Below are 14586 nucleotides of genomic sequence, written 5' to 3'. Positions count from 1 at the left end.
GTGTTTTACCAGCCTGTAATTCACGGTTCACACAAGTCAAAATCTATTGGTTATTTGGAAGGAAACATTGGTTTCTGCAGAAACATCTGTCAAATAATTAATTTCCACAATAGCCAGACTTTCAGAAGCTGCTGGAAGGAGCTCTTAGTGTCTCAGAACAGCGTTCGATTAATGTTCTGTTCACATCGCTGTACCCGGCGCCAGAACGATGCTGCATTCCTTCCTGACCCTGTCTCTACTGCAGCTTTTGAACTGTGAGTTACGGATTACTGAATGCATTATGTTATTTACTGATACACTGATTATTATTACAAGACGTCTGTTTTGAATATATTTAACATATTTACTGAAGAACACATTCAGGTGATGCAGAAAGTAAATAATGCTTTATAAATGTTAATGTTCTTGTGTAGAGTTTAATGAAATATCGGAATTTGTTTATTGACTTCCACCTGCTGCTCGTACAGACAGAGCAGACTGGAGTTGAAAATCTAATGGGTCTATTTAAGCAGGGTCTGTTCGAAAAAGAGCCACTTCGCTGTTAGAATAGAATCTGTCAGTGTCTGGGATCAATTTACAGAAAACGGATCTATTTTATTTACAGTTGTCTTTCATTGGGTTGGTTTGAAATGGATACTGAAATGGTTGAGATAATTTGTCGAAGTTTCATTTGATACAAATTTTGGATTGATTGTTTCCATTTTAAGTTCTATCAGCTGCAAATAGGAATAAACCTCCATTTATATAAAAGTGTCTTGCGTTTATAAAGCGCATTTCACTACGTCAGGACGTCCCAAGAGCTTGACAGTCAATTAGGTAATGTTTTGTAGTGTTGTCCATACTGTAATGTAGGAAAGGTGGCAGCTAATTTACACAGAGCAAGCTCCGAAAAACAGCAATGTGATCATGATCAGAATACTTATTTTGTGTGTGTGGTATTGATTGAGGGATGAACATTCGCCAGAGCACGAGGGATAATTCCCCTGCCCTTCCTCCAAATACTGCACCTGAAAGGGCCGACGGGGCCTCGGTTTAACTTCTCCTCCGATGGAAAGCAGCTTGCACAGTGTAGCACACCTTCAGTACTGCACTGGGGTGGCAGCTTAGATTTTGCGCACAAGTCCCTGGAATTAGACTTGAACCCACCCTCTCCTGACTCAGAGGCGAGAGTGCTAGCAATTGAGCTATTGCTGACAGGAATATTGTTTTGGTGACAGTAAACAAGTTTAGAATATTCTACAACTAATTAACGGGTATTTTAAATTCCCTGTTGAATTTGTGTCGAACACAAAGACCGCGGCAGTTTGTTTTATTTTTCCCCCTGCATTTCTTATACTGACACAGCCAGCTGAAATTGAAATTCTAATCTGATTATTTGAAGCGAGTCTGATAGAAGTAGAGCGCTGTCTTTGTTTGAATAGAGTTTATCAGAGTCTGGGTGTAAGTTATCTCACTGAGTGTGGAACAGCCGTCAAAACTACATCTACTGCCGACATGAACCGCCACACACATTTCTGTCACAGCTATTTCTCAATACAAGTGTTGTATGCTCTCCCAGTGATACAGTTCATGAAACTAAATATTTTAGAATAATTTGTTCAATATTGAAGTGTTACCTTCAATCTATAATAACCACTCAACTGGAGATGGAACCAATATTTTTCAATTCGTTTTCATTATTAGTATAATTATCAAGTGCACTCTGCAAAAAAATATGTTACTATAAGTTCCTTAATCTTTGGGGAATTTGCTCTGTGTTATTGATCAGTTAGTGATGATCTTCAAAATTAGTATCTTTTATATTAAATTAATTATTCTATTTCCTCCATTTTTTGTACAGTGCCTAAAGATAGTTAAGTTTCCCCAATCACATATTTTGACACAGTGTCATGTAGTGTGTAATGAGTTAGTGATAATGTTCTTTATTATTTTTCCAACGGCTCGATGTTTGTTGTTTTATTCCATTGATGATTCCATTCTCTTCCTCACTATTTACCGTGTGTGTTTGGTTACATTGATCAGTCTCTGTCTATTGGAACTTTATTGGTTTACTGCCAGGACAACTTAGTCCCAGTGTTATCAGATACTTAATGTATTTAACGAAATATATTTCCGTGAGTATTAATAAATTGGATAGTAAAACCCTATTTTGTGGATTATTTAAATAACATTTTATTCAAGTCACAGAAAAGATAAACAATGAATTGCACTTGACTCCCTTATCCTTTTCTCCAATCGCCAGTTGCTCAGAATAACTTTTAAAAAGCAGGCATGTTTTATGACAAAAAAACAATGTTATTCTTTGCTATCATATGAAGCGAATATTGAAATAGTTTATCTCATTTGTGGAATTCACATTGAATACGGATCTTGGTCTGTTGGTTTGAGTTTACATTCCATCAATATTAAATAGGGAGCAATTATCCATTCTTCCGCTTTCAGAAAACATTGTTTTATAATATCTTCTGTCTGATTAACACGTCTTCTAAATTCCCAGGTGGTACATGTGCGAAACTTTGATTTAAATCCAAAATTGTAAACAAATACCTTGGCAATTTGTTTTATTTGGTCCTCAGCGGCTCTTGTACCGATACAACTGACTGGAGAGGAAATTCTAAGCAGATAATTTAAACACAGCAATCTAGCAGTGGAACGTGATCACTGTGAGAGTAGAAGGCCTCGCAGTTTGGGGTCTGGGGTCGATGGTAATGCAGGGATGAGAGAACAGTAGTCAAAGCTAAATCTACTGCTGACTGAACCCACACGGGAATTTCTGTCCCAGTTTTTTACAGCAGAATTGCTGTCTGACCCTGTGTGGTATACTGAATGGAGCTGAAATAATTTCAATAGTTTGTTCCACGTTAGAATGTGGTACATGATCCATAAATATTGTATAATATATTAACGAGAGGCAGAACCAATATTATTTCAATGAGCATTCATTATTACTGTAATTGTGAAGTGCCTCTCCAAAAGATAATGTTACCGAATATTCCAAAATCTCCGGAGGATTTTCCATTTATTATTATTTACTTAATGATGACCTTGAACATTTTGAACTTTGTATTGGAAATTCTCAACTTACTTCACATATTCATATGTGCAGCGTCAAGTAATAATTAATGTGACAAAGTCTCCTTCCACATGCTCCTTTGATGTTTAGCATCGTGAAGTGTTTCTTGAGATATCATGAATAGTCTCCTTCCACCTGCTCGATATTGTTGCAGAGTTTTTCGGTCGATGATTCGATTCAGTTTGTCACTGTTTCCAGAGCGGGTTTGGTTACATTTGTTAATGTCTGTCGACAACAAATGCTGGTTCACGACTGGGAAACCCACCCTTAATGTTATTGGATACTTCCATGATGAATTTTCTTTTGTTTTTGTGAAAGGGATTGTATTGTAAAATGCTGATTTTGAAGGTAATTTAAGAATATTTTCTACAAACCATAGAACGGAGATAAAGTATGGAATGTAGAAGACTCCCTGAATCTTCTTTTTTTAGAAATCGGCCGCTGATCAAAATCAATTTATAGCAAATGTGCATATTTATTTTAATTTGTCATTTATTGAGATCGTATAAAGTGAATATTGAAACAGCTTCCTTAATATGTAAATTTATAATTTAATACATTTAGTCATTTTTGATTTTAAGTGTATCAACTTCAAATAGGGAACTGCTGTCCATTTTTGTCACATACAGTAAAAACGGATCTAATATTTTTCATCTGATTAACATGCAATTGCTTTTCCAGAGGAAATTTGAGTTAAATTTAGTTTTGTTACCAAAATTGAAAATAAATGCGGCAAGGGTTGGTTTTATGTTGTTTCCTATGGCGCTCGTACAGATGCAAAAGACTGGAGTTAAAATTCTAATCAGGCATTTATAACGGAGACTCCTGGAAGTAGAAAGTAGTCAGTGTTGCAATCGAGTGTATGGGAGTCAAAACAACAGAATACTGGGATCTGTATCTAGTGCACTCATCCCACATTGTCGCCTGGATTTCTCAGTGGAGTGCCCTGTGATACAGAGAATTAGATGAAATAGTTTGTACAGCATTTGTAATATTCAGAAATGACAATAAAAGTTGTATAATATATTAACTGGAGGTGGAAGCAATATTGCTTCATGTTTACTGATTATGAATAGAATTATCAATTATACCCTCCAGAAATGATGCTACTGCTTTCAGGGGGATTCGCTGTCAGAACAGTTTTATTTAGTCATCGACATTCTTCAAAACTATGCCTTTTGACATCAAATCATGTTTTCTATTTCATACATTTATGTGCACGGTGTTGTGTAGTAATTAGTGTTTCTCAGTATTATTCCACATGGTTCATACATTTGATGCAGTATTTAACATCCAGAAGTGTTTCGGAATCTCTTTCCACATGTCCCATACTTTTTATATGGTGCTTTGCAGTGCTTAATGAAAGATCCGGAGTTGTTTCCCAATCTCTGGGGAAAGGTGGTAACGTGGATCTGGGGCAGTAGATCAGCCATGATCTTATTGAACGGTGGAGTAGTCTGTGTAGGTAGTATGGCCTAATACTACTCCTATTAAATGCATCAATGTCCTTCCACATGTCCCATACTCTGGTTACCTTGTGGAACAACTCCTGAATTCGTTTGCATATTTCAATTCAACAGAAAATGCCCAGAACAATTAATCTCGGTATTGTAGATGTTTGATGCGTGTTTGGTTATTTCAAACCGCGGTAACGTTTCTTCAGGCACTAGCTCATGCCTTGTAGACATAGATTGTTAAAAGTTTCTGATAATGCTGTTGGCACACAGAATCCGGATTTGTGGTTTTAACCTACAATAACTGCAATTTTATCAATTAATTTGTTTCTGAAATCCACAAGAGCTCACTTAATTGCGAAAGTTGTTCAAATTGGGCCGACAATCGTTTGATATAATATAATCATTTAGAACCTTGACCCAGCTAATAATCTGCCACGAGAATCATGGACTGATAAACTCTCTGTATTGACTGTATATTGTAACCCCTAAACCACCGCTCTCCCTGGTATTGTAACTCATTCAAGAGGTTAAATTCTGGGCTTTGAATATCCCACATTTGTCCCGTTTCAGTTCACCTCCTCTGAGTTTATTATTTTTTTATAATTAATGTTTCTTTATTACTCGTTGTGGCAATACGGTTCAATAGCAAGTTAACGTAAGTATAAAATATTAAAATAACTTAACAGTTTGGCACCAAGACCATTAGTCCAAACATCAGGAAGGTAACGGTGCGACTAATGAAATCAGAGGTGTTGGGAAGCGGGAGTCATCATAGACAGTGAGAGCAGGGGAAATGGGCGAACGGGACTGTCCGTGCCAAGATAACAGCGGCAGCAGAGTTTTAGCTCAGTTGACGTTTACCTGGGGTAGGAGGGTATAGTGGGTATATTCCCTGTATATATAGATGATTTGGATCACGGTTCAAAAAGAAATGCATTCAAACTTTTTCAAGAACAACAATGAGAGCAGTTAGAAATTGTGAGGAAGCAAATGAGAGTGAATGGAGGAATCAGCAGACATGAGGAGCACTGTAGATAAATGGAAACATAGTAATGATTGAGAAATGGGAACGAATGATCATTTCTCTGAGACCGCAAGAGATAAACTTGATGAATAGGCAAGCATGGGAGTATCAGTAACAAATTGTTTAGATTTATTTTCGGGTCCTGAGCTCGCTAGACAGGTGGAATTTACTGAACTAACCTACTTAGCCAGAGGGGATGGCGGGGTGGTTTCCTGAACAACTGTCGTCATTTTGGCGATATTGTTCTGCACCAGTGTATTGCCCATCCCTAGTTTCCCGAAGAAGGTGTGCATCAGTTTACTCCTTGAACCACTGGATTATCAGGAAAAAAAAATCCGGCGGAGCATGTGTGGATCCATGCTGAAATGGTAAATGCAGGAAGTGTACAATAAAAGACTGAGTGGATTGAAGAGGATTCACGGACCCGATAGAAGCACTGAGGTTGGTCACTGGGAAAGGGGAATTTGTGCGAGCTCACTATTATCAGGGAAAGTTGGCAGGAATGCTGAGGCTCCAGGACTCAGAAGAAGTCGCACACTATTTACATTGCATAACTCGGAGCCGAAAGAGACCAGTGAGATTACAGTTGGGAAACTGTAACTCATTCCAGATTACTCGGTAAGCACAGCTGAGGACAGCAATCGGTATCCCGTTGTCTATAATATATCAGCAGAGTATATAAAGAGACAATCGTACATGGGAGACATATTATCACCTGGGAGATGGGGAGCAGGTCAACACACCGTCTATAGTATATAATGTTGCGAATAGAAGAACACCTGGAAATCTGTGAGACACATTATCATCAGGGAGATTGGGTAAAGGTCAACGGACTGACTGCATTTTTAAAAAGCTTACCAGTAAACGGGAGGACCATTGATCGAACATCATTAACGGGTAAAAGAATAGGGCACGACGGCGAGGGCAGGTTACAAGAGAATCAGAACCGCAGGAACTTTTTAAGACACAGTCAGCACGGAGTTCGGAGACTGACAGACCATTCATCTTGTTTTGTTTTGTTTGAGGAAGCTATATATTTTATTGAACAGCAGAAAGGCCCAATTACATCTTTATAGAAACTTTGAAAGTTACAGGTGGAAGACTTTGCAGTAAATTAAAAGGCATCAACATTTACCACAAGATCGGAAAATCTTTAATTTAATTTAAATGTTCCCATTCCTTCTCGAACTTTCGATCGGAATGCTCAATTCACTGAGAGTTTAAAAGCAGATCCATCACCACCCTCTTCTTACGGCACCTACACACTGGTCATCAATGGTCAGAGCACCATCAGCACAAATTTACAGGGCGAAGGGGAAAAGAAGTGGGACAAATTAGACAGCTCTTACAAAGAGACAGCATCGGCATCATGGGCCGAATGGCATCCCTCTGTGCTGTTTCATTGTAAGATTCTATAAGGGAGAGGACCATCACCACTGCCTTCTCAGAGCACCTTCACACTGGTAATACATGGAGCCCACCCACCGTCACCACAATGGGAGAGTGTATCCGAGTGTCAGTGTGTGTATATGTTAAAACAATGCTGGATACATTTTGGCCCATAACCAATATTAATTTGTTGCAGAAACTGTATTTTCTGTTTTAAGAAATGAAATCACAGATCCTAATATTATTTATTCAGCAAAGGCACGGGAATAATGACCCTGCAGTTCGTTGTATTCGTGTTTTTGCTTTCTGACAGTTTCATTCTTTTCTTGTCCCAGTGAACTCTAATTGTCAATTTCTCATTTCAGGCAGACCAGGGAACAGTCAGGCTGACCCGTCAGGTAATCGCCCTTTATTTCCACACTATCTGCTATCTCTCTGCTCTGATCTATCCCATTAAATATTAAGCTTGGACGACACTCTCAGTACATTTTTTGATCACGGATTAACCCGCTGCCCGGTTGCTAGTCAGAAAGGGAGTGTGTCCCTCATTGTGTTAGTAAAGATCTTTAATTCCAGCTGAGAGATGGCTGCTGCCTTCATGTGGAGGGACAATAACTGAGGGTCTCTGAAGAGCAGAGTGTGAAGGATCAGCTCCACTCACACTGTTACCGAGCTGAGAGATGACTGCTGTCTTCATGTGGAGGGACAATAACTGAGGGTCTCTGAAGAGCAGAGTGTGAAGGATCAGCTCCACTCACACTGTTACCGAGCTGAGAGATGGCTGCTGTCTTCATGTGGAGGGACAATAACTGAGGGTCTCTGAAGAGCAGAGTGTGAAGGATCAGCTCCACTCACACTGTTGCGGGTCCAAAGGTCCACCTCACCAATCTGACGTGATCTCCAGTTCACATGACCATCCAGCCCTGTCTTTATTGGCTGTGGTGGTTGTGGCGGAAATTTCCTCTGCTCTTCCCTGGTGCTGGTATCTCACTGTGTTCGCCCAATCAGTACTGAGCACGTAACAATGTGATAATTACAGCCACGCTCCTCTCCCCACTTCTGCAGGTTAAATATATTCTGAGCCTGAACACACCCCGTTCCCTTTGGAGCCGTTGGGTTGGTGGGAATATCTGGCTGTCTCCCGGCTCCCTGCTCCTTTGCACTGTTTATTAGTATTACCGTTTCTTTTTTATCATGTGTAATATTTCCACCGGGTTTTATTAGGGTTCTGAATGTAGACGGATGTTCCTATCAATTCATGCCTGGTTAATGGGGAGGGTCCGTGCGCTGGGAATCTGTGGGTTTAACGCAATATGAACGCTTGATAATATTTCTGATCTTTTACAGAGAAGGTGAAGCTGAGATTAGTGAATGGTGGCAGTCGGTGCGCTGGGAGAGTGGAGATTCACTACAGGGGACAGTGGGGGACTGTGTGGGATTCCTACTGGGACCTGCTGGACGCTGCTGTTGTGTGTCGGGAGCTGGGTTGCGGGACCGCGGTCTCTGCACCGGGTGAAGCTCACTTTGGGGAAGGGTCCGGACCCGTTGTGACGGGTTATGTAGAGTGCAGCGGGACCGAGGCCGCTCTGCGGGACTGCAAATCAGATCAATGGGATCACTATTCCTGGTCACACGTCTATGATGCTGGCGTCATCTGCTCAGGTAAAATCCTTTCTCAGTTTCTCATCTCCCACCGCAGCTAATGAATCCAGGAAGAAGTGAAAGTAAAGCAATCCGGGATGGTCCCTACCCGGAAAGTCAGATGATAATAATTCCATTAAACTCCGGTTGGAATTAATGTTAATATTCGGATCACTATTTAAAATAATATCATTAGTACTATATTGAAGAAACATTCTCCACCGGGAGCAACAAATATCTGATACTCAGCATACTTACAATACAGACAGAGCAGTTTGTATTGAGATTTTCCTTAAAGCCGCAGTGAATGATCTGAACCGCTGGAAATGTCACAATCTCAATCCAACTCTCCATTCATCAACCCAGCTGCCGCTACCGGGCATGTACTGTCAGCCCGGCTGTCCACCCGCAATGATCGCTTGGCCTCAGATCTGATATATTACACAGATTGTGAAGCTGAGACTGGGGATCAGAGGAGGGAGGGAGGTAGGTTTCTCAGCCTCGGGGAGCCAAAGTAATGGGTCCGCAGTTATTGTGGGTATCACAAGAGGAAACTGCTCTGTAACATCCCACGGCTGCCTGCGCATTGCCATTTAAATATTGAGAAAGTGAAATTCACAGAATATTAAACAAAAGAGCTAAGATAATTCAGGAAGCAGTTGCAACGATTAAACTCAACACAGTTGAACTATTCGAAGAAAAGCGGCGAGTTTTCCTGAATTCATGGCCAGTTACTGTAAGGAGGATATTGATATCCTTCAAGAGGATAAAGAAAGGCTGGTGAAATGGGCGGACGGGTGGCAGATGAAATTTAACGCAGAGAACTGTGAACTGATACATTCTGGTTGGAACACGGAGGAGAGGCAATATCACAGAATCACTGAACTGTTACAGTGCAGAAGGGAGCTATGCGGCCCTTCATGTCTGCATGGGCTCTCTGAAAGAGAAGTTCACTCATTTCCATTCCCCTGCCGTCTGTCCATCACTCTGCACATTCTTCCATTTCATATAACTGTCTAATTCCCTTTTGAATGCTACAATTGAACCAGCTTCTGCCACGATCTCAGACAATCATTCCAGATCTGAACCACTCGCTGCATGAAAAAGATTTTCCTCATGTCACTTTAGCTTCTTTCACCAAATACTTTAACTTGGTGCCCTCTTATTCTCGATCCTTTCACCAGTAGAAGCAGTTTCCTTCTAGCTTCACTGTCCAGAACCCTCATTATTATGAATAGCTCTATCAAATTACCTCTCCACCTTCTCTTCTCCAAGGAAAACAGTCCTAACTTCTCCAATCTATCTTCATAACTGAAATTCCTCATCCCTGGAATCATTTCCATGAAAAGTCTCGGTACTCTCTCCAATGCCCTCATATCTTTCCTCAAGTGTGGCGCCTAGAACTGGATGCAATTCTCCATCTGAGGCCGAACTAGCGTCTTCTACAACTGCAATATTACTCCCTTGCTCTTGTATTCTATGCACTTAGTTATGATGTCCAGGACAGTGTACGCTGTATTAAACGCTCTCTCGACCTAGCCTGCCACCGTCAATGACTTATGCACGATGAAACCAAGGTCCCTCTGCTCCTGTTACCCCTTTAGAATTGAACCCTTTATTTTATATTTTATCTCCATGTTATTCCGACCAAAATGAAACACTTCGCATTTCTCTGCTTTGAACTTCATCCGCCAACTGTCTGCCCGTTTCACCAACTTGTCAATGTCCTTTTGCAGATCTGCACTATCCTCCTCACTATTCACGGTGCTTCCAAGTTTTGTATCATCTGCAAACTTTGAAATTGTGCCCTGTACACCAAGGTTTAGTTCATTTATATATATATAGACTGGGACCGGAATATTGAAGGATACATGGCATTTAGGAAGGGCAGGAAGCTAGGAATAGGTGGAGGGGTAGCTCTGTTAATTAATGATGGTATTAGCACAATGGTGAGCGATGACCTAGGTTCAGGAGACCAGGATGTAGAAGCTGTTCGGGTAGAGATGAAAAATAATTCAGGCAAGAAGTCACTTGTCAGAAGTGGTGTCTCGGCCACCTAACATTAACCACACTGTGGGAGGGGGTATAAATGAATAAATAATGGCAGCCTGTCAGAAAGGTACAGTGATAATTAGGGGCGGATTTTCGCCTACATTTAGACTGGAAAAATCAGATGGGCAGAGATAGCCTAGATGAGGACTGCATGGAATATTTTCGGGATAATTTCTTGGAACAATAACTTGTGGAGCCAACCAGAGAGTAGTATATACTAGACCTGGTATTGTGCAATGAGGTAGGAATAATTAATGACCACATAGTTAAGGCGCCCCTTGGTAGCAGCGATCATGATATGATTGAATTTTACATTCAGTTTGAGGGAGAGTAGAGTGGGTCCAAGACTAATATTTTAAACTTAAATCAGGGCAATTATGAGGACATGAATGCAGAGCTAGCTAAAGTGAACTGGCAAATCCGGTTAAGGGATAGGTCAATAGAGATGCATTGGCAGACAGTTAAGGGAGTATTTCAGATATTCACACAATTTCACATATTTCAACAGGAAAGAAACATTCCAAGAGTGTGTCCCACCATCCGTGAGTAAGTAAAACAGCCAAAGGTCGTATCAAACTTCAAGAAAAAGCCTATAATTGCGCAAAGATGGGAGGCAGGTCAAAAGACTGGACAGAATATTTTTAAAAAACCAAAGGATGACGAAAAGATTGATAAGTGAGGTAACATTAGAGGACGAGAGAAGGCTAGATAGATATATAAGGAGAGATGGTAAGAGTTTATATATATATATATATATAATTTTAAAAAAAGAAAAGAAAAGAGGGAACAAAGTGATCGTTGAACTTATTAAATGTGAGTCTGGGGAATTAATAATAGAAAATAAGGAGATGACAGATGAATTGAACAGATGTTTGGCATCGGTCTTCACTATTGAAGATAAAAGTAACATCCCAGTTTTAGCTGTAAGTCAGGAAATGGAAGGGAGGGAGTAACTCAAGAAGATTGCAAACACCAGGGAAAAGGAACTGAGCAAATTGTTGGAGCTGCAGGCTGACAAGTCCCCGGGACCTGATGTACTTCATCCTAAGGTGTTAAAAGAAGTAGCAAATGAAGTAGTTGATGCGTTAATTTTAATTTTCCAACATTCCCTAGATTCGGGGAAGGTTCATTTAGATTGGAAAATAGTGAATGCAACTCCTTTACTCAGAAAGGGAGGGAAACAGCAAGCAGGAAATTACAGGCCAATTAGTTTCCTTAGGGAAAATGTTACACGCCATTATTAAAGATGTTATAGCAGGGCATTTACAAACATTCAAGGTAATCAGGCATTGTCAACATGGCTTTGTGAAAGGCAGATCATGTTTAACCTATTGATTGGAGTCCTTTGAGGGAGTTACATGTGCTGTGGATAAAGGGGAACCGGAGATGTATTGTACTTAGATTAACAGAAAGCATTTGAGAAGGTGCCACATCAAAAGCTATTGCAGAAAATAAAAGCTCATGGTGTCGGGGGTAACATATTAACATGGATGGAAGATTGGTTAGCTCACAGGAAACAGAGAGTAGGCATAAATGGGTCATTTTTATGGTTGACAAGATGTAACGAGTGGTGTGCCATAGGGATATGTGCTGGGGCCTCAACGTTTCACAATTTATAGAAATAACGTAGATGCAGGAACCGACGGTATGTTTGCTAAATTTGCTAATGACACAAAGCTAGGTATGAATGTAACTTTTGAAGAGGACATAAGGAGTCTGCAAACGGATATAGATAGGTTAAGTGAGTGCGCAAAGACCTGGCAAATGGAGTATAATGTGGGAAAGTGGGAAATTGTCCAATTTGGGAGCAAGAATAGAAGGGAAGCATATTATCAAAATGGTGAGAGATTGCAGAGCTCTGAGATACAGAGGGATATGGTGTCCTAGTGCATGAAACGCAAAAAGTTAGTCTTCAGGTACAGCACGCAATTAAGAAAGCTAAGAGAATGTTCCCATTTATCGCGAGTGGAATTGAATACAAATGTAGAGAGGCTATGCTTCAGTGACACAGGGTATTGGTGAGACCACATCTGGAATATTGTGTACAGTACTAGTTTCCTTATTTAGGAATGATGTAAATGCGTTGGAGGCAGGACAGAGTAGGTTTACTTGTCTAATATCTGGAATAGGTGACCTGTTATACGAGGAAAGATTTGACAGGCTAGGCTTGCATCCTCTGGAATTTAGAAGAGTAAGAGGCGACATGAGTGAAACATAAAAGCCTGAGGGGCCTTGGCAGGGTTGTTGTGGAAAAGATGTTTCCCCTTGTGGGAGAATCTCGAACTAGTGGTCACTGTTTAAAAATAAGGGGGCGCCCATTTAAGACAGAGTTGAGGACAATTTCTTTCTCTCAGAGGGTCATGATTCTTTGGAATTCTCTTCCTCAAAAGGCAGTTGAAGCAGAGTCTTTGATTTTTTTTAAGGCAGAGGTAAGTAGATTCTTGATAACCAAGGGGGTGGAAGGTTATCGGGAGTAGGTGGAAATTTGGAGTACTCAGTTCAACCATGAACTTATTGAATGGTGGAGCAGGCTCTAGGGGTTGAGTCGCCTACCCCTGGTCCTAATGTGTATGTTCACGCTTACGTTCATATGTAACAGGGTATATCTAATACATCCTCTTTATTAATTTTAAAACACTCTTGTATCTTAATTACCTCCTCGTTCACCATTGCCTGGGGTGCACCTTCTTCCTTGGTAAAGACAGACGCAAAGAATCCAGTTAATACCTCAACTATTTCCGCTACCTCCATATGTAAATCCCCTTTCTGATCCCTCATCGGCCCCACTCTTCCTTTTACCACCCTTTTACTATTTCTCTTTCGAGAGAAAACTTTGGAATTTATTTTAATGCTACCTGCCGGTCTCTTTTCAGGGGTACAATTCTAAAGTGGCTGCAGCCAAGAGTGACCTGGGAGTATTTCTGATCAAATCGTTGGAGGTGGCATGGCAGGTTGAGAAAGTGGCCTTTTTAAATAGAGGCATCGAGTACAAAAGTAAGGAAGTTATTATGAACTTTTTTGAAACACTGTGTTCACCTCAACTGGCGTATTGTGTACAATTCTGGACGCAGCACTTCAGAAGAATATGAATGCTTTAGATTGGGTGTAGAAAGGATTTACAAGGAAGTTTCAAGGGATGAAAGACGTCAGTTCCATTGATAGGTTGGAGAAGCTGTGGTTGCTCTCGTTAGAACAGAGAAGGCTGCAAGGAAATTTGATAGAGGTGTTCAAAGTCATGAGGGGTCTAGACAGAGTAGACAGAGAGGAAGTGTTCCTCTTGGCAGAAAGGTCAATAACCAGAGGACACTGTTATAAGGTGGATGGGAAAAGAACCAACCGTGACATGAGGATAAACTTATTTACATAGCGAGTGGTTAGGATCTGGAATGTTCTGCCTGCGAGTCTGATGGAGACAGATTCAATTGTGGCTTTCAATATGGAATTGGACAAGCGCCTGATGAGAAAATCTTTGCATGTCTATGGAGAAAGAGCAGAAGCATAGGACTAGTGATGTGCTCTTACAGATAACCAGCATGGACACAACGGGCTGAATGGCCTCCTTCTGTGTTGTAAACGTTCTATGATTGTATGCTGACTGCTGCAGCTTGTTGGTCACAAACTGTCTGCCCAGTTTTTAAACTTGAAACTGTGAATGTGGTTTCAAGGTAATTAATTGCATACGAAGGGCTTTGAAAGGTGATCATGACAGACTATAGCAAACTGGCTGCAAAACAGGCAACACAGTGTGGGTTAAAGGTAGTTATTAAGACTGACAAAAGTTGAGAAGTATTGTGTGACAATTCATGTCAACGGGTTAGCGCTGGGCAAATGCGTTCTATTGTTTGGTCCATTCTGAAGATTACGGCACACAACATTAAGAAGCGGCTGATCACGCAGCACAAAGCAAAAGTTAAGGGCCCGATCATACTCCAGCAGTAGTGCTGAAGATC

The 14586-nt window shown here is 40.7% G+C and overlaps 1 long non-coding RNA gene across 1 annotated transcript; it reads left to right on the top strand.

The window, feature by feature from the left end:
- Positions 1-203: 203 nt before the first annotated feature.
- LOC137359256 (uncharacterized) lies at positions 204-8549 on the top strand. Its single transcript, XR_010971484.1, has 3 exons — positions 204-254; positions 7309-7341; positions 8291-8549. It is a non-coding gene; the product is annotated as an uncharacterized lncRNA (long non-coding RNA).
- Positions 8550-14586: the final 6037 nt, after the last annotated feature.

The sequence above is a fragment of the Heterodontus francisci genome, unplaced genomic scaffold, assembly GCF_036365525.1.
Source record: "Heterodontus francisci isolate sHetFra1 unplaced genomic scaffold, sHetFra1.hap1 HAP1_SCAFFOLD_124, whole genome shotgun sequence".
NCBI lineage: Eukaryota > Metazoa > Chordata > Chondrichthyes > Heterodontiformes > Heterodontidae > Heterodontus > Heterodontus francisci.
This window is presented reverse-complemented; position numbering and strand designations above follow the sequence as displayed.